Genomic DNA, 22,435 nt, shown 5'->3' with positions numbered 1-22,435 from the left:
ACATGCTCTACCAATGACCTGTCCCCTAGACCCATGTACCTCACACATGCTAGGCACATGCTCCACCACTGAGCTGTCCCCAGTTATTCTAGAGCTGGTCAGCACATGTCACATGCTGTACCGACCCCTTCTTTTCTATCGGGGATTCTGTAAAGTGCCATATGTACCACAGGTTTCTAAACTTGCCTGACAGGCCATAGTCTCTCAAGTGTCTCTGTCAGTGATGGGCAGCACACATGACAGTCACTCTACAAGACGGCTGTCTCGGCTTAGGTGAATACACTCTGATGTCGGCACAGTGACAAAGTCAACCAGCTACGCGCTTCTCAGGGAATACCACTGTCAGCAAGGACCGTGTGACTGAGACACGCTCTGACATTCTTTTCATCTCAGCAGAGCTTCGTGTCCTCCAAAGTGTTCCATGGCTAAGTACTATATTGTGTTCTGCTTGAAAATAATAGAAGGGAGCTTATATTGAGCATTATGTACCACAGAGTCTTTATGTACACATTAGGCTACTTAATATTTAGAGCATTGCCACGAAGTAGGCATCGTTATCCGCGTCTGGGGACACAGAGACCTGGCAGGATCAGTAAGTGGTCCAAGTTGTGTAGAGACTCGTCAGTGTAACAGGGCTTAGGACTTAGGGAGTTTCGTGACCAGTCAAGCCTCTCAAAACAAGCTCTTAGGAAGACACCCCCATCCTGTGGTGGGAGAGCAGGACCTAAGTAGGAGGCAGGGTCCACTATGAGCAGGTGGTGGAGTCTGCCGGGTCAGAGGTCACACCCTGACCTCCTTGCAGATTTACCCAGATGCCTCCTGTCGCCTCTTCCATTGTTAGTATCATCAGAAGCAGGGGAGATGATGCCTTGTGGACGTGTTGTCAAGGCAGTGTAACTTGGTGTAGTTGCTACTCCGGCTTGTCAACTTGACTATATCTACAATGAACTACAATCTGGAATCGGAGGACTCACCTGTGATCCAGATCTTGAGGCTGGAAGACACAAGTGTCTGACCTGGATCTTGGCATGGAGATCTTGAGGCATAGTGGCCATGAAAAGCCTAGGCCCAGGCAATGTAGCACGAGCCTTTAAACCCAGGAGACTAAGGCAAGGAGATCTCTGAGTTCAAGGTCAGCCTTGGACAAAGCAAGTCCCAGATCCAAGTGTGGTGGTGCACACCTTTAATCTGGGCCACACCTTCTGCTGGAGACCTACAGAAGGACATTGAAGAAGGAGGATTCGCTCTTCTTTGCCGGCTGGCATTTATTTGTCAGCACATCTGTTGGAATCTGAAACACCTAGCCTCATGGGACTGAGCAACTAGTAGATTCTTGGACTTCCCATCTACAGCTGCCCATTGTTGGGTTAGTTGGATTACAGATTGTAAGTCATCACAGTAAGTTCCCTCAATATAGAGAGACATTCCAAAAGTTCTGTGACTCTAGAGAACCCTGACTAACTCACTTGTCATGGAAACATCATAGCACAATGCGATACTCGATTTTTCTCCTTTTGATTCTGTGGGTCACGTACATAGCATCTAGTGACCATTTTCTTTGCAGATCAACTTAAAGATATCTTTACTTGGGCAGGTGTGATTTTTCTTGTCTCATGAAATGGGCTTAGAAGCCAAGGTTTTCCATATAGGTGCAACATCATCTTCTTTCCTCCACATTGTGTGTCTGTGTGATTCTTTTTAAAGGCAAATTAATTTCTTTTCTCTCTGGGTGAGGGAAAAGCTGGGTGTCTGTGCTGGACACAGCTCTACCTGGCTTACTTTTCACTTCCCACCTCAAGGTTCCGTTGCTATGGTGTTTGTAAACCCACTTGTATCCTTGGAAGCATACTTCTGATTACTCTCTGATTAGACTTCATCTGACAGGATGGCCTGCTGATGAAAACCTCACAGAAGAACCATGGTGCTAGTTCACGTGCTTTATGTTTCCTGAATAGACAAAGACATAAAAATCACGATACAGATATAAGATATCCCCAGAAGGAAGAGACTAAGAGAATGTCGATGTCTGCCTTGTGGAAGCAGGGGTGGTAGTCAGTCCTCAGTGCGTGGCATATGCAATAGCTATGCAATCCTGGACAAAGTCCTTAAGGCCGAGGGCATTTCCTCTTATAAAATGACGGTTGCTACCCTCATAGGGTAGTAATCTACCTAGTGTGTGTAAAATACTTCCAACGCCTAGAACAATCATCAGCACCTAGCGAGGGCTGGTGGTGGTTGTTATCACTGTTTGGTCTGGTTTAAACGTGAGTTGTATACTCCCTAGTCTCAAATGTGAAGTATCTGGTTCCTAGCTGTTGGTATTATTTGGGGAGCTGGAGCCCAGCTAGAGAGCTAGGTCACAAGTGGCATGTCTTTGAAGCGCGTGTCTTGCCCTGGCCTTTTCTTTGTTTCCTGTCCACCTTGAGGTGAGGACCCTCTTTGGCATGCCGTGATTACACTACCACAGTGTCCTGATCACGTATGTGGGGCCAAGCAACTATGAGCTGAACTCTCTGAAGCTCATTGTCCAATAATCTTCCCTCCTCCTCAGCGTTTGTGTCAGCGATTTTGTCATGAGGAAAATCGGATGGCTACATTATTATTTAAGACCCAGAGCTTTCCTTCCTTCCCACCTCCCCTCCCACCCTCTCTCCCTTCCTTCCCTGTCTTCCTTCCCTCCCTTCCCTCCCTACCTCCTTTCCTCCCTCTCTTTCCTTCCTTCCTTCCTTCCCCTCCCCTCCCCTCCCCTCCCCTTCCTGCCCTTCCTCTCTCCTCCCCTCCCCTACCTTCCCTTTCCCTCTCTTTCCCTCTTTTCCCCTCCCCTCCTCTCCTCCCCCCTCCCCTCCCCTTCCCTTTTTAATTAAGGATAATGCATCACGTCCTCTGGCTGGCCTGAAACTGTCTATGTAATGAAAGGTTGCCCTCCACCTCCTCAGTGCTAGAATACAAACACATGCTACCACACCCAATTTATCTAGTGCTGGGGATGGAACCTGGGGCTTCAAGCACAGCAGGCAAGCATTAGGTGAGCTATAAACCCAGCCTGGGACATCTTGGCCATGTACCTGCCTCTTTGTGGAAATGAAGACAACACGTGGGCTTCCCAGCATATGAAACATGAGCACTGCTCAAAAACAAAAAAATGGTTTTGTTTATCAATGATCACTAATTGCCTACATTGTCAAACATCATTGCGTGGTGGGTAACTGACTCGCCTCCCAGCCTGGCTTGGCTTTGTTCTCTGTTCATTTACGAATATAGATGTGACTTTATGACAATGGCTGCCTCTGTCCTTCTCATTGTTCATTTTCAGTAGAGAAGCCACCAAGGAAAGTAGCTTACGAGATAAGCTGTTGAAAGAAGGCAAGGCATTCAGGCCTTCCTAGAAATACATGCGGAAGCAGCTGTCATCCCGAGACTTCATGCCCGCGGTAGGCATGGTGGAATTCCTAATCCTTGGCAGGGACCAACCGGTAGCCATACTTGGCTGTTCCCAGCTCTCCATAAACTAGGCCTTCTTGCCAGCCTGTGCTCAGGGCATGATCCCTACTCACTGTTGCTTTCGCTGGCTTTGTTCCTGGCAGCCATTCTGGGAGTGCTCAAGTTGTCAAGGAAGCCAAGGCTTCACTTACAGACTTCTTCATTCCCAGAAAACAACAACATGGGTATCAATACTTGAATCCTGCCTTAGGCAGGTGGGGAGGTAGCCCAGTAAGTGAAGTGATTGCCGCGTGTGCGTGGAGACCAGGGATTGGCTCCCTAGCACCCCTGTAAAAGTAGGGCCTGGCATGCCCATAGCCCCAGTGCTGGTGAGGCAGATATACCCGATCCCTGGAGCTCACTGGCTAGAAGAATCAGTGAGCTGTGGGTTCTGTGAGATCATGCATTCTGTACCTGGCTTATTTTACACAACCCAGTTCTAGCAACGTTGTTTCCAAATAAAAGGACTTCTTTCTTTCTTAAAGCCGTGTGGTAGTCCAGCCACCTTTTGGCACCCACTCGTCAGTTGGTGGAGACTTTGGGTGTTTTTGGTTTTGGCCTCCTAAGGAACATGGGGGTCATGTCTCCTTCCATACAGATTTTATTCCTCTGGCTGTGTGCCCAGGAGTGAGGTTTCTGGGTTATATGTTAGTTCTGTTTTTTAATGTTTTAAAGAATCTCTATACTGTCTTGCATAATGACTATGCTAATTTTCGTTGCCACCAACAGTGTGCAAGGCTTCTGTTTCCTCCATATCCTTGCCAGCTCTTGTTATCTTTTAGACAGTCATGTTGATGAGGTCCGAGGACACATACATCTCGGCTGCCTGCTGCTCGGTGTCTTTAATGTGGGCGAGTGAAGGAAACTTTTCTTATATCTCAGTCTGAGCGTGGGCCAAGATGAAGTGTGCTCCATGCTACAGAGATTGTATTCATGCTTTGAGATGAGGCGAGTGTCCACAGTGCCTCTCTGTGCCCCCTCTCTCCCTAGCTATACCACACATAGCTTACTGAGTAATCACCTTGGAGATTGGCTATGTAGCCACAAAACCTGGGGGGAGGTGTCCTTAGAATCTACAGAAATCAGATTATCACTAGATAGTAATACTGCATCAGTTACCAAGTCACCTGATTTGTCTATTTTCTTGCCTCCCCCTCTTTCAGAAGATATAAGGCTTAGATAGATATAAGATTCCCTTTACTATGCATTTGAAACCATCCAGGCCTTTGCTTCCTTGAACGAGATAAGTATATTACCCTGATATTGAGATCAGACCTTCTGATATGGAAATTGCCTCCAAAGATAAGTCAGGTTATTAAATTACCACTGTGTGCGTCAGTGCCCTTGTAGACTTCTCATTTGCATAAAGACGTTGAGCTCATGCAAGAAACATGGGAGATGCTGCCTCCGCGCCACCTCCCCACCATGGTGTTTAAACCTATCAGTCTCTTTCTTTTTGCTGTACCTGGTGTACAGAAACTCAGAGCGGCCTTTAGGCTTAGCTAGATGTGGACCATTTTTTGAGCTGTGGTCATAGACACATCGGTTAGGGATCACAAGCATACTATGTCACATGTGTGTTGATGGCGATGAGTGGGGTTCCACCAAACTTAAGGGTGACTCTTACTCTCTGGCCAGAATTCCAACCTGGCTTTATGAAAGTTTCTTTCTGCTGTTTGAGTACAAATAAACTTTTGTGGCAAGTATCCAGACAATTGGAGCATTTGGATAAATCTTCAAACTGTACTGGAAGAAAACCCACTGGACAGAGGAGAAGAAAACAGGAGAGCTGCTACCACCTCTACTTGCTTGGGAGGTCATGAAGAGCACAGCTCTGTGTGTGTGTGTGTGTGTGTGTGAGAGAGAGAGAGAGAGAGAGAGAGAGAGAGAGAGAGAGAGAGGGAGAGAGAGGGAGAGAGAAGGAGAGAGAGAGAAGGAGAGAGAGAGAAGGAGAGAGAGAGAGAGAGAGAGAGAGAGAGAGAGAGAGCTGCTACCACCTCTACCTGCTCGGGAGGTCATGAAGAGCACAGGTCTCTCTCTCTCTCTCTCTCTCTCTCTCTGTGTGTGTGTGTGTGTGTGTGTGTGTGTGTGTGTGTGTGTGTGTGTAAAACCTCACACTGAGCATGCTCTCAGCAAGCTCAGGAAAGCCACTCCTATAATATACATATGTCTAAATCCCTTGACTAGAGTCTTCTTGTTTCCTGAGGTCCAGAGCACACTGCTTTGGTAGTAACTGCTGCAGATAGAAAAGCTTTTCAATTAATTAACTTATTTTATGCATATGAGTACACACTGTAGCTGTACAGATGGTTATGATCCTTCATCTGGTTGTTGGGAATTGAATTTAGGACCTCTGCTCACTCTGGCTGGCCTGCTCACTTAGTCCCCGCTCAATCCGGCCCAAAGATTTATTTATTATTATAAATAAGTACATTGTAGCTGTCTTCGGACACACCAGAAGAGGGCATCAGATCGCATTACCGGTGGTTGTGAGCCACCATGTGGTTGTTGGGATTTGAACTCAGGACCTTTGGTAGAACAGTCAGTGCTCTTACCCACAGAGCCATCTCACCAGCCTGCTTTTCCATCTCTCATGTCTGGCTATGCTTAACGAGCCCACTAGGTTTAGTTACAATAATAAGCATATTGAAGAGAGGCTTCTAATATTGTGAAGAGTCCACAGGAAAATGATTCTTGCCTCAAAGAAGGCCTCAACCAGGGACTAACTTGGTCCATACATTGAGTTTCCTGCCTTCAAGTCCTCAAGTTTGTTGGAGTCTTTGAGGCTGAAATCCAAAGGACAATGATTATCTCTTGGCAGTGAGCAAGCTAAGTCATATTGTGTTTGGAAGCATTTGTCTTAGAGTTAAAATCAATAGTTACTTCTGCATCTAATCGCTCTGTCTAATCAACTCAAGTCTGAAGACGGTTATTGGACTTGCCTTGCTACAGCCTGATCTGAGTATTAAAAGTTTGTAGATGGGTGTAAGATGGCTCCGTATATAAAGGCACTTGCCACCAAGTCACTGACAACCTTAGTTCATTGGTGCAAAGGGAGAATTGTCTCCTGTTGTCTTCTGACCTCCACAGGTGACCACAGAGGTCACCCGCCCAGATAAAAATAAATAAGTGAATAATACTTGTGAAAGATTTTTTTATAAAACAGACATCGTAGGTGTTGGTTGCACACCAGGCATTTCTTCATCAGACAAGTTACAGTGTTCAAGAAAAACAGAAAGCAAAACTTCTGACTCAACAGCCGTGCTGGCCACAGACTTTAGCCACCAGGATCAGTGTCATAGGTGGGTGCCAGGCCTTTCCTGCATGTTTATGAATGAGGCCCACCTTTAGGTTTTCATTCTCATAGCCACTTTGTATGGGTTTTCTGAAGTAGACCTGGTTTTCCACAGTGAAGCAGGCCATGCCAGTGTCTTCTGTGCACATTCATATTGTATGTTGCTTCAATGAAGCAGGCCGTGCCAGTGTCTTCTGTGCACATTCATATTGCATGTCGCTACAATGAAGCAGGCCGTGCCAGTGTCTTCTGTGCACATTCATATTGCATGTTGCTACAGTGAAGCAGGCCCATGCCAGTGTCTTCTGTGCACATTCATATTGCATGTTGCTTCGTTGCAGGGGAGTAGTGGATCAGTAAAGCCTCCTGGGCCTGGGGTTTTCCCTGTGGGACGGCCCTACATTATCAGGTTCAACGTGGCTAAAAATATGAGTAGATTCCATTTCTCCCTGTTGGTTCTAGTAATTCATCTTGCAAGGAATAGCTTTCCTTCATATGAACTGGGGTTTCTTGACATATACTGCGTACCAGTTCAGAATTTGTCATTATCATCTGCTTTCCATTTGTAGGTTTTAGGGATCATCTTCTCTTTTCTTTTCTCATACTGATAGTCTTTATCTTTTCTCTACTCTTTTTTTTTTTCTTAAAAAAAAAAATCATGACTGTTCCCAACATGATCTTGGAGCTAGAGCTTGTCAGCCTAGTACCTGCCTTTTTATGCTAAGCCCTGCCTATGGGGCTGCTTGAGGTTGGAGGGGCCCGGTCCGGCAGCTTGAGACTTGAAGTTAGACAGATATCTGAGAAAACAACATGAGCAGGGGCTGGAGTGTGGGGAGAAAACCCTTGCTTTGGCTCAAAGTGTCCGCTCATGGTCACCTTGCCCTGGTGCGCCCTGGCCTCTTATAAGGCAGAGAGCATCATGGTAGAAGCCATGGAACATCATGGTGATCCTGAGACCAACAGAGGGGTCCAGAAAGAGGTCCAGAGAAGATAAAAACCCAACGACATCCTTACTGACCTACTACTTCCTAAGTTTCCAGCATGCTTCTAAACCCCAGCATCAATGGGGATCAAGAGTTCAATGTATGAGTCTGCCGAGGACATTTCATATCCAAACCGTCATACTCTATAACTTCCCAAGTCATCTTTTCCCCTTTCTGCATTTGCAGACCTTCGTTCCCCTGTGTGTGTCCATTCTGGCCTTATCTTAGTGCTGCTTACTCTCCCGTGACTGTCAGTCACAGTAACTGTCAGTTACTGTCTGTCAGTAACACCTGGTGCATGGAACTGACACAGAGCTCTACTGCGCTTTATTGAGTGTGATCATCCCAGCATCCTTAGAATTAGCATTTATGGGGTACAGTTAGTGAGTCTACACTTTGACTGCCACTGTGTGGTTCCTTTATAGTTACAGTGTGTTTCCTGTGGGTAGTGGATGTGTGTGGTGCCTGTTTACAGTGTGTATCCTGTGGGTGGTGGATGTATGCAGATGTAGTTGCCTACTGTTTCCTCTTCACATTTCCCCCCATTTTTTTCTGGCCTTCTTTTGGATTCTTAAGAATTTTTTTTAATTCTTCTTTATCTTGGCTTTCACAATACATCTCTTTGTTCAATGCTTTTATACGTTACACTACCAGACTTCAACTCTCAGTATCATTTTCACATATAGTGTAAGAACCTTTGTAATTTTGCTTTTTCCATCCTGAACCGTTGGCTGCCATTGCCACACAATGCATTTACGGCATCCATCACACACTATACCATATATTGTTGCTATTTTTGTTTTAAGTCACTCTTACTTCAAAGAAATAAAAAGCAAGAAAACAGTTTCTGTCTGTGTCTGCCCCCCCCCCCCCAGAACTTTGATTCTCTGGTGTTATTCCAAGTTTCCATTGAGTATCATTTTGCCAACACTTTAAGAAACTCTCTCCAACACTTCTTGAAGAGCAGAGTGACTGCCTGTGCGACCTCTGAGCTCCTGAGTATGTCTAAGACATTATTTATCCAGTCTTTATTTTCCAAGAAAATGCTCCCCTGGACGTAGAATTAGAAGCTAAGCAGCTCTTTCCTCTCGACCCTCTAGACATGCCCTTTACTGCCCTTTGCTGTAGCTTCTTCTGACCTTCCTCTATGCTTCCTCTTTCCCTCCTCCTCGTAGACAGTTTCTCTGTCTCTATTCTGTTGCTTCTAGTATTTGTTCTTTATGTGTTTTTCAGTATTGTGAGACAAGACTGGTTTTCTTTGCCTTATCTTTTCTTAGAGTTCATTGAGTTTCTTCAAGCTGTGAATTTCCAACAGATTTGGGGTGGGGGATTTCAGCCACTATTTTTTTTTTTTAATTTGTTTCCTCCCCTCAAGTCCTATCTAGGACTCCATTAACAGGTCTGTTAGATTATTCTTTGTTACACAGGTCACTGGGAAAGTCTTCAATTTTTCCAATCTTTTTCCCCTACTTTGTCTGGATTTTTTTTTTCAAATTGTTTAGTCTTTAAATTTATTGGACTCTTATTTTGTGGCTATTAATGGACTGATAAGCCTGTCTAATATATTCTTCATTTCAGGCACATCTTTCATCTCCAGAGAGTCTCAAGGTTCCTGTCGTCCATCTGTCCTCTCATGTGTTTCCTTTTAGGAGTTCTCGTAATCCGAGCATGTTTACACTTGCGCGTCCATTTGCTGGTGTGTGAGGTCCTCCATCCAGCTGCGTCTGGATCCCTGTGGCTGTCCCCTCCTTTCTGCTGTGTCTGGATCCCTGTGGCTGTCCCCTTCTTTCCTCCAATGGGAGTTACGTTTGCTTGAATGCTGGCTTGTGTTCTCCTTGTTGCTTTTTAGTGCAAGATAAGTGAAGGTTTTGTTTTATTTCCACTAAAATGTCTAGGATAGACCTAGAGTAGCCTTTCAGAGATGATCGAGCTTCAGCGGAGTAGACTCTGAGGTCATGACCTAAAGCCCCAGACCCTCTGACAAAGACCTTCTATTCCAACTGGACAAGGCTCACATGTCAGCCAGGCAAAGGGGGCTCGGGGGATTGTTTAACTTATAGAAACTCATTTGTTTTTTTGTCAGACTCCATAAAGTTGACCCTGAACACTGTGACCTGATATTCAGCCTCAAGCCCAAGGAAATGCCATGTGGATTCTTGAGCTCTTTGTCTGCTTCGCTCCTTCCTGTCTGGGACTTGGTGCTTTCCCTTGCAGAGTCTTTCTGCCCGAGCCTCCCAGAATGCCATTCTGTGTCTCCATCTGGAAGAGACCACAGTGTTCATTCTTGGGTTTGGTGTCCTGCTGCAGTTGGAGCCTCCAGTTAGACAAGAGGGAAAGCTGGAACTAACTCCCAGAAAGCTCTTCTTGGTCCCTCCTCTCTGGAGCTCATCCTGTACTTCCTGTGTCTAATGTCTGTAAATAGTTTCTGAGAGTTAATCTGGTTTCATAATTGTTTATAGTTGGAGGGACAGTCCCATCAGTTTATGAGGACATGCTGAGCGTCTTCTAGACATTAAGGCACCCTTGGAGTCTCTCTACAGAATAGTACTGGACATCACCGGGTACAGGATCAGTTGTACTGAGATTGGACCCGGGACTGAGGGGGCACATCCCAGACAGGTAAGAGGTATGCCGGATGGGCAGTGAGGGGTGATTTAGGACTCCCACTCTTTCAGAGACACTTTGCTGAGTCATCTTTCATGTATCAGGTGTGTGGGTCGGGGGCAGCTTGTGTGTTCAGACTCTCCCAGGTGTAAGAAGGAATCTCCTATTGTATATGGGTTTAAATATTTTCATCCATTCGAATGAGTTTTGTTTGTTTTTATTTCTCTATATATGAGCTGTTGATTGAGGGTTTCTAAAAGCACTCCATTAAGGGGTTTGCATTTATGATTTATTTAATTATCACCACGACCTAACAAGGTGGTCATATGCACTCATGAAGAATGCACAGTTCAGAGATACTCAGAAGTTTGTCTGAGATCATACAGCTGGAAGTGGTACAGTCATGATTTGAACCCATGCCCTTCTCACTTTGTGCTTGGCATTCTGTTTTTGAGACCAAATTGCCTGTAGCCCAGGCTGGCCTCCAGTTCACTGTCTAGCTGAATCTGGTCTTCTTGCCTCTGCCTCTCAGGTGCAGTTGGTTACAGACATGTTCCAGGAGGGCTTATTTTACATGGTGCTGAGGGTGGAACCCAGGGCTCATGACGACTAAGCAAGCTTTCTTCCAGCTTAGCTACCTCCTTATCCTGTATGCTTGGCAAGTTTGATATCAGGGTGTGTGTCCCTCCCTTATCACACGCTACCTCTGTGCTATGGTGATTCTTGTCTGTCTTCTTAGCATTTGAATCAGTTGTAGGCTATGAAGGTTGACTTAGCAATCTGTGTCTCCCGAGCACAGCAGAGCCTCCCCGCAGCATGTTAGGATGGAGAAAAAGAGCAAGAGATACCATCTCTGTCATTACTCAGCTTAAAATGGAAATAGTCCTGCACTCTTGGAACTAATGCACAATCAAAATACTTCTCTGTGGAGATTAAGCCCTCAGTGTGGCTTTGTTTGACCTCCTTTATTCCTCACACAGGTGAGTTACTGGAGCCAGCTAGTAGGAAAGTTTTACTTACTATAAGGCAGAACATAAGAACAAGGAAAACCATTTTTTTATGGTCTTGTGAAGTGTGTGTACCTGGAGTCTGCGAAGGGCGGACACTGTGTTCTGTGACATTTGTTCCTTTATTGTCAAACCTATAAATTCTCTTCTCCTACAAGACAGATTTTTATATGTTCTGTCCCATAGAAAACATTTATTTAATACTAGCAATGTTCAATGTTCCCCAGTTATTGCATTAAAGGGAGACATTGCATAATGATGAAAATAGCCTACCAGAGCCCCTGGCTGGCTCCTTGAAGTTATCTTTTATACACTAATCAAATCCTGTGCAGGTCTTGATTAGGTGTGTCAGAATGGGGCAGTAGAGGATTTCTACTGCAGCCAACTGGCCACAGAGCAGCATGCCTGGGGAGGAATGCCAGAGCTTCTGGGTGCTTCGCAGAGCCCCAGCCTCCCCTCTCCTCCCTTCCCCTAGCCCCAGGCTGAAGTCACTGTTCTGGAAGGCAGAGTTGGTGCCACTGGTCACCTTGTAGTGCTGAGTTCACAAACTCTGTGTACTTGCCAGGCTGGAAACTAAATGTATACTGAGAAAATCAGAAACTGCTAAGAATCCATTTCAGAACACCTTAGAATCTGTAATCATTCAATTAAAAAATGCCTTGGGCATTTGCAACTCTGAGAGATGGGAGGAGAAAGAGGGGGATCCTTTCTTCTCTGAACTGGTGAGCTCAGAGAGACAGGCAGAGAGCAGGTCCTTGTGGATGACAGAGATTCTTCTGCGGCTTGTTTGTCTCTGCAAAGGATGCAACCCATCTTCTCACACATGAGACAGGTATTTGCCCTCCCACAGGTGAACCCCTGACTTTACATGAGTCTGGCTTTATTTCACCACCTTCCTCTGTTCTTTGGGGACATATCATGCTACATCTGTAATGTTTGGGTATAAGATGCGACTGGTTCTTTCTATTTGGGAACTGAATTGACGTCATTCAGAGTTAGCAATTATAAATATTTATTTTCCACCGTTACCACTTACAAGGACGGCTTACTGGGATTGGTCTCATTTTACATTAAAAAGCAGGAGCCTGAAGAGTCCAGGGGGAAAGAGTGGGGCAGGGAAGGAAAGGGAGGGACCTCTGGAGAAGTAGGGGAACAGTGTGTCATTTGACATTTTCCTGTGGGCCTGTGAAGGGTCTGATCTCCTTTAGTCACTACATTAGATGGACAAATACCTAGTGACACCACTGTCTTCCTCACATGTGGATTCATGAACAACCATCACGGAATGTGTCTGCTGTGGCAGTGAAGAGCAAAACCTAAACAATGGGTTGTTTCATAGACTGTCTTCTCCTCCAGCATGAGTCTATCAAACATTAGTAAGTGGATCGTAAGAGCCACAGGGGACCCAAATCTTTATTCTTCATGTCAGGGTAATGCTCTTAAAAAAATATTCAGTCTCCTGAGGGCGTGAGTCTCCTGACACCAGGGTAGACAGGGCTCCAGAGAACAAGCTTTGAGGTTTCCAGAAGCAGGCGTGAGAAACTCGAAGATCAAGCTTTCTTCAGTGAGTTAACTCATCCTGAGCTTTGCACTATGAGGTTCCCGTGTGTACTCCTCACTCGACTCTACAGAACACCAGTCCTGGGTATAGATGGATCTGGGGAGCACAATATTGAGCAAGACAACTCCTGCTCAGAAAGACACAAACTGCACACTCTCCCTCACACGCTGACCCTGTTGTATGCTGTGTGCATGCATGCACTCATGTAGACAGAGTCTCACAGATCCTAGGAAGGAGACCAATGTGGGGCAGCAGGAGGTGATGAAAGAGGATGGGGGTGGACACAGGAGACAGAGGAAAGGAGCCAGGAAGGGAGCGGGTCATAAGGGGTCAGGAGTGAAGAGGGAGATGCGTGTGTGTGAAGGAGAATCACTAAAATACACTGTCTAAAAAGGTCAGTGATATCTAAACCTTGGGCTAGTTTAAATAATAAAAATAAAAGTGAATGTGCAGCTCTGATTTTGAAGTTGTTTTCAAAAGCTTTTCCTTTCACTCCCCTGGGATTTCCTCTGTGGAAGCAGCTAATCTGGCGCGTGCGCACCTCACATCCCACGTTCCAGACATCTGAGATCTAACCGAAGATTTTAGAGCTTTTATTTATTTATTTATTTATTTATTTATTTATTTATTTATTTAGGCTTTGAGACATTTGCTGCACATCCCTGATGAGAACATCTCAAGTCCAGACTCAAGGGATGCTCTAAAGGTTCCAGTTTGGGGAGCTCTTCCGATTTGGGGTTTTCAGATAGATGCTCAGCCTGAATCCCCATCAGCCAGGCTTCATGTCAACCGAACACTGTGCCTGGGTTTGTCAGAAATTATGTATTTATCTTCTCAGTCACTTCACCGTGATTTCTTCACTACTCACTAACATGTATTTAATGACGTCATGTACCAAGAACAGTTAATGGCACTGGAACTTTTAAACTGGATAGCAAGTGAGATTTCTATCTCTCCTTAAACCTTCATGCTCATGGGGCAGTTGCATAGGATATAAACAAAAATACCATTTTTTGTTAAAATAATTTTTTCCCTCTTCTGGGAATGGAGCCTGAGTTTCAGAGCAAGCTAGACAAGCATTCTACCATTTAGCTATAGCTCTAGCCTGTAATTTTTGAGAGGAAATAAGTTGGCTTTTAAAAATCTAGCTACTGCTGTCTGATAAGTCTGTAACAATAGTCAGGAAGTTAAGCATCGTGCTGCGATTACAGGATGGTTGTGTGTGTGTGTGTGTCTGTTGTGTGTGTGTGAGTGTGTGTGTGTCTGTTGTGTGTGTGAGTGTGTATGTGAGTGTGTCTGTGTGAGTGTGTGAGTGTGTATGTTTGTGTGTGTGTGTTTGTGTGTGTCTGTGTGTGTGTGTCTGTGTGCGTGTGTGTCTGTTGTGTGTGTGTGTGTTTGTGTGTGTTTGTGTGTGTGTCTGTTGTGTGTGTCTGTTGTATGTGTGAGTGTGTCTGTGTGAGTGTGTGTGTTTGTGTGTGTCTGTGTGTGTGTGTCTGTGTGTGTCTATGTGTGTGTGTCTGTTGTGTGTGTGAGTGTGTGAGTGTGTGTGTTTGTGTGTGTGTGTCTGTGTGTGTGTCTGTTGTGTGTGTGAGTGTGTCTGTGTGTGTGTTTGTGTGTGTTTGTGTATGTGTCTGTTGTGTGTGTTTGTGTGTGAGTGTGTGTGTGTGTTTGTGTGTGTGTGTCTGTTGTGTGTGTGAGTGTGTGAGTGTGTGTGTGTTTGTGTGTTTGTGTGTGTGTGTGTCTGTTGTGTGTGTGTGAGTGTGTCTGTGTGTGTGTGCTTGTGTGTGTGTGTCTGTTGTGTGTGTGAGTGTGTTTGTGTGTGTGTGTCTGTTGTGTGTGTGAGTGTGTCTGTGTGTGTGTTTGTATGTGTCTGTGTGTGCGTGTCTGTGTGTGTGTGTCTGTGTGAGTGTGTGTCTGTGTGAGTGTGTGTCTGTGAGTGTGTGTCTGTGAGTGTGTGTCTGTGTGAGTGTGTGTGTGTTTGTGTGTGTGTGTCTGTGTGTATGTATGTGTGTGAGTGTGTTTGTTGTGTGAGCATATATGTGTGTATGTGAGTGTATATGTGCATGTGTATGTGCTTGTGTGTGTTATGTGAACATATATGTGTGTATGTGAATGTGAGTGTGTGCTTGTAGGTGTTCTGTGAGGGTATATGTGTGCATGTGAGTATATATGTGCATGTGTGTGAGTATGTGCTATATTTTGTGAGCATACATGTGTATATATGTGAGTGTATGTGTACATGTGTGTGAGTGTGTGCTTATATTTTGTGAGCACATTGTGTTTTGTGTGTACGTGAGTATATATGGGCATGTGTGTGAGTGTGTGATTGCGTGTGTTGTGAGAGCATATATGTATATGTGTGCATGAGAGTGTATTTTGGAGTGTGTGTGTTGCTGGGGATGGAGCACAGAGCTTTCCGCATGCCAAGCAACCTTTTCCACTGACCTGACTTTCAGATGAGCCTAAGCATGATATCTTTTACATTCGCTGCTTGCACTTCTCACAGTGGCTTTGCAAAGTACACATTATTAGTCACATGAATTCAGATGAAAAACGTTGAGGTCCAGAAGAAACTAAATTGTGTCAGGATCTTAGAAGCTTTCGATGGCAAAGCCCCCCGCAATCAAACCCTTACCTTCTGACCATAGGCACGGTTTGTGTCTGCATTATGGCTCGGCACATATTGAATTAATCAGCCACAAATTCTTTCCCTTCTACATTTCACATTAAAAGTCTGAAAAGAGAAGCACTTCTATATCACAAGAGATCCAGCTTTTGCCTCTGACTCTTACAGAACTTTTAATGGAGCTCGTGTCTACTTAGGGAAAGCATGGCTCTAGATCTCAGCCTTCGCCCACTGCCACGCTTCTCCAGATCAGCCTTCCGACTGCTAATTGCACTTTGAAAGTGAGTCTTCCTTGGGGAAATGGATGGAAGTTTGAGCTGAGACACAAACAGGAAGACGGTGAGGCAGTGCTTGTCCGGCAAACACAACCTCCTTAAATAGCTGAAGCAAGAAGGGAGTCAGTTGTCCACAGAGCCCAGAAACTCCGCTGCCCTTTGTTCCTAGGCCACAGGGCCCAGCACTACTTGCTTGCCCCGTGGGGACAGGGCAGCACTTGTCGGTGTGTGGTGAAGGCTGGCTGGAGATGGCTCCTCTGCCTCCAGGTCCTGAGGGCACAGCATTGTAGAGCTGTACTGTGCCCCTCTCAGAGTGCTGTCAACGAGAGATTTTGCCCTGCTGATTGGTAAGTCTCCAGCTGCTTCTTACAGCCTCAACCCAGGCTTTGGACTCCTTCCTGAGGCTTTAAAAGAAGGAGCAACACTAGCTGCAAGGGCCGTTTGTGAAGTCTAGTTTCCTGTGGATGCTTTGGTAGCTCTGGTGATAATCATCTTGGTCATTAATAGGTACACTGTGTGATGATTGTAAGTTGTGATCTTTTTAGTCCCTGAAAGCAGGTTGTTTTAAAATTTGATATTATTAATGTGAGCTGCTAATACTCGGTATAGAAAGAAACAAAGTAAATCTTGTTACTAATGTGAAAGACTGCTTTCTAACAGATGTCTTAGCAATGAATGTCTTAAAGGCTCTCTCTCTCTGTTGCAATTCTGTGTTTGAGGTAAGTGGCTTGAAACAATCTAATCCTATCTTTCCAGATAGCTGCCTAATTTTAGTAACATTTACTGAGGTAGACTCCTTGACTCCGGCCAGGTGTCCCACCCCTGAGTGAAAAGGCTTTCTTCTCTAGTCAGGGTTACGAGCCTTTCAGCTTGATTTCAGCTCTGGGACAAAGGACACCACCATCTAGGAGTGGCCTGTGCTCTGGTCCCACAGAAGGTGGGCTGGTAGGACCTTCCTTCCATGCTGCTCCACTGGGCAGACTTCTGCCCTGGAGTTTGGGGCTTGGAATTTGGATGATCCGTATCTGTTCCTTGCATTTGGCCTTTCTTTCCCTGGCCTCTGCCTTGCTTCCTGTGTGCAGGCTCCTCCAGATTAATTAGCACCCATGTTTAGTGTGTCGTGAAACCCAGGCCTAATGAGCTTAATTGCAGGGGCTTTAGATCCAGAAACATAAACGCTAGTTCTTCTCGGCAAACCTTCCATAGTCCTGTCTGCACTGTGATAGGAGGACACAGGGGTCAGGGGAGGCAGAACAGCTGAGAGTTTGAATTTTATTTCCTTTAAATTACATTTGAATCCTCTGATGGTGTGTTATTTTTTTTAAAAAAACTTAAATACACTATCTTTATATTGTAGGGACTGCATCCACAGTTACTTTGTTTTAAAATTGTTCTAACTTGCTTATTTCGTAATCCAAAAGTAAAGATCACTTGGACCCCACAGTACCTTCTTTTTGGAGTCTTCCACAGTGTAGTAGGGAGCTACCCCCGCCTTGATGAAATGTTGCTAGTTTTTATAACGTATGCATTAGTGAGTGGTTAAAACTTTTATCTTGGATTTTGGTCATAAACAAAAGCAACTGAGAATTACAGGCCCTGTGTGCTGGAAACATTTCCAACAGGATGGGAATATTAGCTTGACTCCCTCATTTTTGAAAATAACAGCTAGCTTTATAAATTCATTACATTTAATGACTAAATTAATTTTAAAAAAATGACTCGTGCCCCAGTGGGCATCTCCTAGCAGAAGCCCTTCCTTGAGTCTTTAAGCAATAATGAATTTGCTTCACTTGGGTTCTTTCTCATAGCCGTGGTTCCATAAATAATTACCACTGCCTTCCAGCAGCTACCTTTGGACAGGTGTCTGTCTTCTAAAGACAAAATTTCGTAAAGGCCACTGCTAAACTCTAGGCTAAAGGATTCATTGACTAGCAGCTGAGCTAACCCAAAGCAACATATGACTCTTGTTTAGATTTAGGAATGTAAACAGGGACTTTGTATGATTGTAAAGGAAGAGAAGAGTGGGGGTGGGGCAGGACCACTCTTAGCCACCTGGGGCGGGGGCATCTTTTACAGATAAGGGATTCCAAAGATGACGACACAATAACAGTAAGCCTTATTTGCCAAGATTCCGCCTGAATCTAAAAAATAAATAAATAAAATAGCCTGTGAGACAAGCAAAAAGGGAGTCTGCAGCTCTCAAAAGTAAGGGGATGACTAAGTCAGGATTTACTGGAAGGCTGTAATTTGAGCTGCCTGCAGGACTGCAGTTTTATGCTTGATTAGATTAGAGCTAGCACTAAGAGGAACGCAGACCCCTGCCCCGGAACCTTCTGAAAGTCTAGGGTGAAACACTTCAGCGGAGAAGTCCAGTGAGGGAGGGCACAGGAGTCAGGAGATGCAGAGCGGAGGAGCTTAGAGCTCTGTGATATGTTGGTTCTTGGTGATAAGACCAGTCAGAGAAAGACGAATGTATCCAGGACAATCATCCGTGTGCTTATCTAAGCAGAAGGAACGAGAGGCCGAAAAGGGGGGTCATTTCTTAGGGACAAGGAAGCCTGTAGAGTATTTAAGAAAGATTAAAGATTTTTAAAAAAAGGTGTGCTGGAGATTGTTTGGCGAGTTGATTTAGATAGACGCTCATTGTTAAATGACTTCAGTGACGCAAGGACAATAGGCTTGTAAGAACCCATTTACCAAACAAATATCGAGGCGTAGGCAAGTAACTGTGGTCCCTGTGGGCTGGGAAGATTAGCCTGAGCCTCTGCAGTTGCCAGATGTGTTGAAGTGAACACAGTCCATATGCATGCATGCTCATTGCAGAATCAGAGTCCAACAGGTAAGCTTATTTCCCTCTTGGCTGCATCCAGGTCCCACCAGAGTAGACGTCCCAAGAACCCAAGCTTCTTACAGAGTGGTGATTTGGAGCAGAGGCAGCCCGCTGGTTTGCTTAGCAGGATAACTGTTGGGCATGGTTCAGTGGTTCTGTTCACCAGAATGGTATCACACTCTCTGGAGTCCAGATAGGTGCATGGTGCACATGGCTTGGCCCTGGTTTTCCATCCTGCTTCGCTCTGGGCAGAATGCCTTCCATCACCTTGAGGAGGAATCTGAGGGGAGGGGAGCTTCAGCAGCACGCTGGAAAGCACTTTACAGTGTGCCCCAACTTCCAGAACCTCAGCAGTGCGGAGGGAACCACAGTGACCTTAGAATAGTCTAGGCAAAGGTTCTGTAGCCAAGGCAGTGGAAGCGGTGGCTCATTTATTTCTCATTTACTGTGTATTTATTTCGGTGTTTTACTCTAATTCATTGTTTCTTGCTCCCTTGCTCTATTTCCTTTTGTCTCCTGTCCTCCTTTCTTCCCCTCTCCCTCCCTCCCTGCCTCCTTCCCTCCCTTTCTTTTCCTTTTCCTTCCCTTTCCTTTTTCCTTTTCCTTTCCTTTTCCAGTAGAGTTTTGTCAAGCTGGTTTAAACTAGCAATCCTTCTGCTTCAGCCTCCAGAGTGCTGGGGTTACAGGTGTACACCATTGTACCTGGCCTGGAAGCTTCTTTCATAGTGTTAATGGAACATGTGCCATTTTTTCGTTTCAAACTTTGCCAACCATGAATAGTTCAGTGGGAATGAGCCTGCTTATGTGCACTATGAGAACATCGTGGGCTTTGTCCTATGATTTCTCCCTGCAAGCAAGCTTCTTTGACAGCGTTAGTCCACCCACCTCCTTTTAAGTTACTCTGTAGCTATCTCCTACCCCTAAGAACTAGTTTATTCCCAACTTCATTCAAATCCACAGAACAGAAGCAAGCAGAATCAACATCAGGTAAACCCATGGCAGACTATTTTGAGAAACAGTGAACTGTCCAGGTGTTAGAGGTGCCCGAGATGTCTGAATATTTTGGGGGTTTGTGGTATTGATAGGGGTGGGTCTTAAACGTTATAGAGAAAAGGGAAATGTGAGACAGAAAGCTTGGTGCAAAGTGTTTTGTGGGTGGTTTAATTTGCTCTGTTTGCTTGGTTTTGTTCTGTTAGGGGAGTTTGCTAGTAGTGTAGGCTTGTTTAGAACTCAAGATACCCAAAATGCCCAGGTCACAGGCATGCACCACCCTGCCCCGCAGTACACTTGGGCTTGGTGCTGGGAAGTGCTGATTCTGGAGGTGAATAGGGCAGGCTTGAAAGAGGAGGAGAATGTGAGAAGCTCTGGACTCTTCAAAAGATTCCAGCAGAGCCAGAGCCCTTTGCTCCTCCCTCTGCTTTATGTGCTTGCTTCTCTCCAGATTGCTATTTGAAAAATAAATAAACCCACCGAGGTAATCAAGTCCCAAGCAAATGCTCTTGGCTCCTTCCTGCTTCTGATCCCTAAGAATCAGATTATTTGGGAGTGGGGCAGTTCATAGCATACCGCTCTAGGTGTGTGAGGGAGTGCCACAAGCGTTTTGCAAACGTAGTTTTATTAATCTCCATACATGGCCCTGAAGGAGGCTTGCAGGTGAGGAACCTCAGCACCTAAGGCTTTGGCTCAGGTTAGAATTTCTAGCATCAGGTCAAGGAGAACTGGAAGCTGGGTTCTGGGGCCTGGGTGCCCTTCCATACATGGAGCCGAATGGATGATACTGCGTGTTCTCTGTGTTCTGTCGTATAGAGGTACGCAAATTCAGAGGCTGCGATGCCTCTGAATTCTTGCAGATCTTTCCATTCTTCACTGGGGCTCCCTTATGGCATAAATGAGTCTCCTGTGGGCTCTGTGTTTAGTCCTCATTTTTCAATGCTGTGGAACCCAGGGCTTCCTGTGTGCTAGATGTTAGCAACTGTGCTGCTGTCAAGCCCCGCCGAAACCCCAGCCTGTCTGTCCATCGTTCCATTTCCTATCTTGAGAGAAGGCCTGACTGTGGAGCCTGTAGTGATCTCCAACTTAACTGAAAGACATGGAAGTCCTTATTTAATTCTTTTTTCATACTGCTCTCTTGAAGGGCCAGGCGATCTATTTTTCTCTCCCTCTGACTCAAAGCTCATGTCTGCAGGGGCAGTGTACGTGCATAGGAACACGGCTGTGAGAGAAGCCCCCGAAGGGATCACAGTTGTGGATTCTTTGAGCGTTTTCACTGATGTGCTTACAGTTCCACTGTTCACTGAAGGATTGCCCCTCTGACTCCTTCTTGACCTCTTTGGGTTTATCTGCTGACCCCTCAGTCTGAGCCAGGCCCACATTCCACCCACTCCTCCCTAGCCACAGGCAACCTTAGTTATTCTCCTGAAGATTATAGTGCCTGGGTCTCGCATTCAGGATCCTCGTACTCTCCTGCTTTGCATGGTCTCTTCCTCAGTGCTGTGTTCTGTTTCCTGGGCTGGCCTGTTCCTCACCTACATAGACCAGGAAGGACTGGCCTTCACCTACAGGCCTTGTGCCTTCCCCCGGGTCCTAGTCTTTAACATGGTCTCCACAGATGATTCTCTAGCACACTCGCTGCTTCCCTGGAGCTTCCGAGGTTCTCTGGAACTCTTTTCAAGTCAACATGGCTTTCAGCTCCCTTTGTCAGACGATGTTTCCCCGAAGTCATCAAGCCTGGTGACATCCTCCTTTCAGTGGATCCCAATGTGGAATCCTAGTTCTGTTGTACTCAGGATGATTGCGTCCCGACTGGGTGATGTCAACTGCCAAGGCTTTTGACTTTATGCCATGACATAGGTTGCTGTTGGGTTTCAGAGGAAAACAAAAAGCAGTCTCTGGATGTAGCTCCTCCCCAGACCTTTGACAGCATTAAGGACTTAAACAGGACTTAAACAGCGCCTGTGCCTTAGCACTTGAGATGTCCCCACTAATGTCAGTGTCAGAAGAAGGGGATGGGTTTGCCTTTGGTCCGTGGTGTGGTCTGCAGAGAGGAGTGGCTTGTTCTAAATTCATTTCTTGCTTAAGACTCCCCAGCTGTTCTTTGGAGTTTCTTTCCCAAAAATTTGACATGGCACCTTTCTTGTTGTTTTAAAAATAAATTGCTGCAGTAATAGAATTCCCATGGGTTGATAGCCAGCCCATTAATGACCTCCAGGTTTCTCCTGAAGTGTTCTGCATATCTCAATTCCCGGGCCTTAAAGACTTGCATGCCCCATAATTGTCTAGTGGTGCCTGCTTTCAGTAAGAAGAAATTTCTTGTATTGTTCATTCATAAGTAGATTTTTGGCAACAGTCACTGCGTGAAAAACAAAAATACTGCAAGTAGTCATTGGGAAATTGTCCAAAATGTGGCAGAGCCCTGGCGCTGAGATTTGGCTGCCTGCTGCTGAAGTGCAGTTTTTACATTATCTGGTGATATGTGTTTAGGCTGGGGTGAGCTTTCTGGTTGCCTTTGTTTTTGTTTCTATAAAAGAAATTACAATAGTACCTACAGGGTTTCTCATGGGCCTGTCGAGCATTTTCAACAGGTGTTCATCCATTACAGCACACTGGAGAGGTTATAATACAATTCCCGGATACTAATGGACCCTGGCTGTAGTCGGTTTCTTGATTTTATTGTTTTGAAATGTTTTACGTGACTTTCTACCTAGATGATATTCTGTGCATCAAAGTGTGTGTTATGTGCATGCACATGTGCACGTGGAGACCTAGGTTGTCAAG

The 22,435-nt window shown here is 45.4% G+C and overlaps 1 protein-coding gene across 4 annotated transcripts in view; it reads left to right on the top strand.

The window, feature by feature from the left end:
• The window catches only part of Arhgap28 (Rho GTPase activating protein 28), a 173,841-nt gene that overhangs the window by 48,072 nt on the left and 103,334 nt on the right, over positions 1-22,435 (top strand). Inside the window, exon 1 of one of the 4 annotated variants that reach the window (XM_031368649.1) lies at positions 15,258-15,837. The exons of 2 other annotated variants lie outside the window; for them this stretch is intronic. The gene's annotated coding sequence lies outside the window, so the exon portion shown is untranslated. Of the gene's footprint in view, positions 1-15,257; positions 16,179-22,435 lie in introns of those variants that run through there. One more of the 4 variants, XM_031368648.1, reaches the window with a different exon arrangement.

This window comes from Mastomys coucha, unplaced genomic scaffold (assembly GCF_008632895.1).
Source record: "Mastomys coucha isolate ucsf_1 unplaced genomic scaffold, UCSF_Mcou_1 pScaffold14, whole genome shotgun sequence".
NCBI classification, from domain to species: Eukaryota; Metazoa; Chordata; class Mammalia; order Rodentia; family Muridae; genus Mastomys; species Mastomys coucha.
Note: the sequence above shows the minus strand (reverse complement) of the source record. Positions and strands in the feature narration are given on the sequence as shown.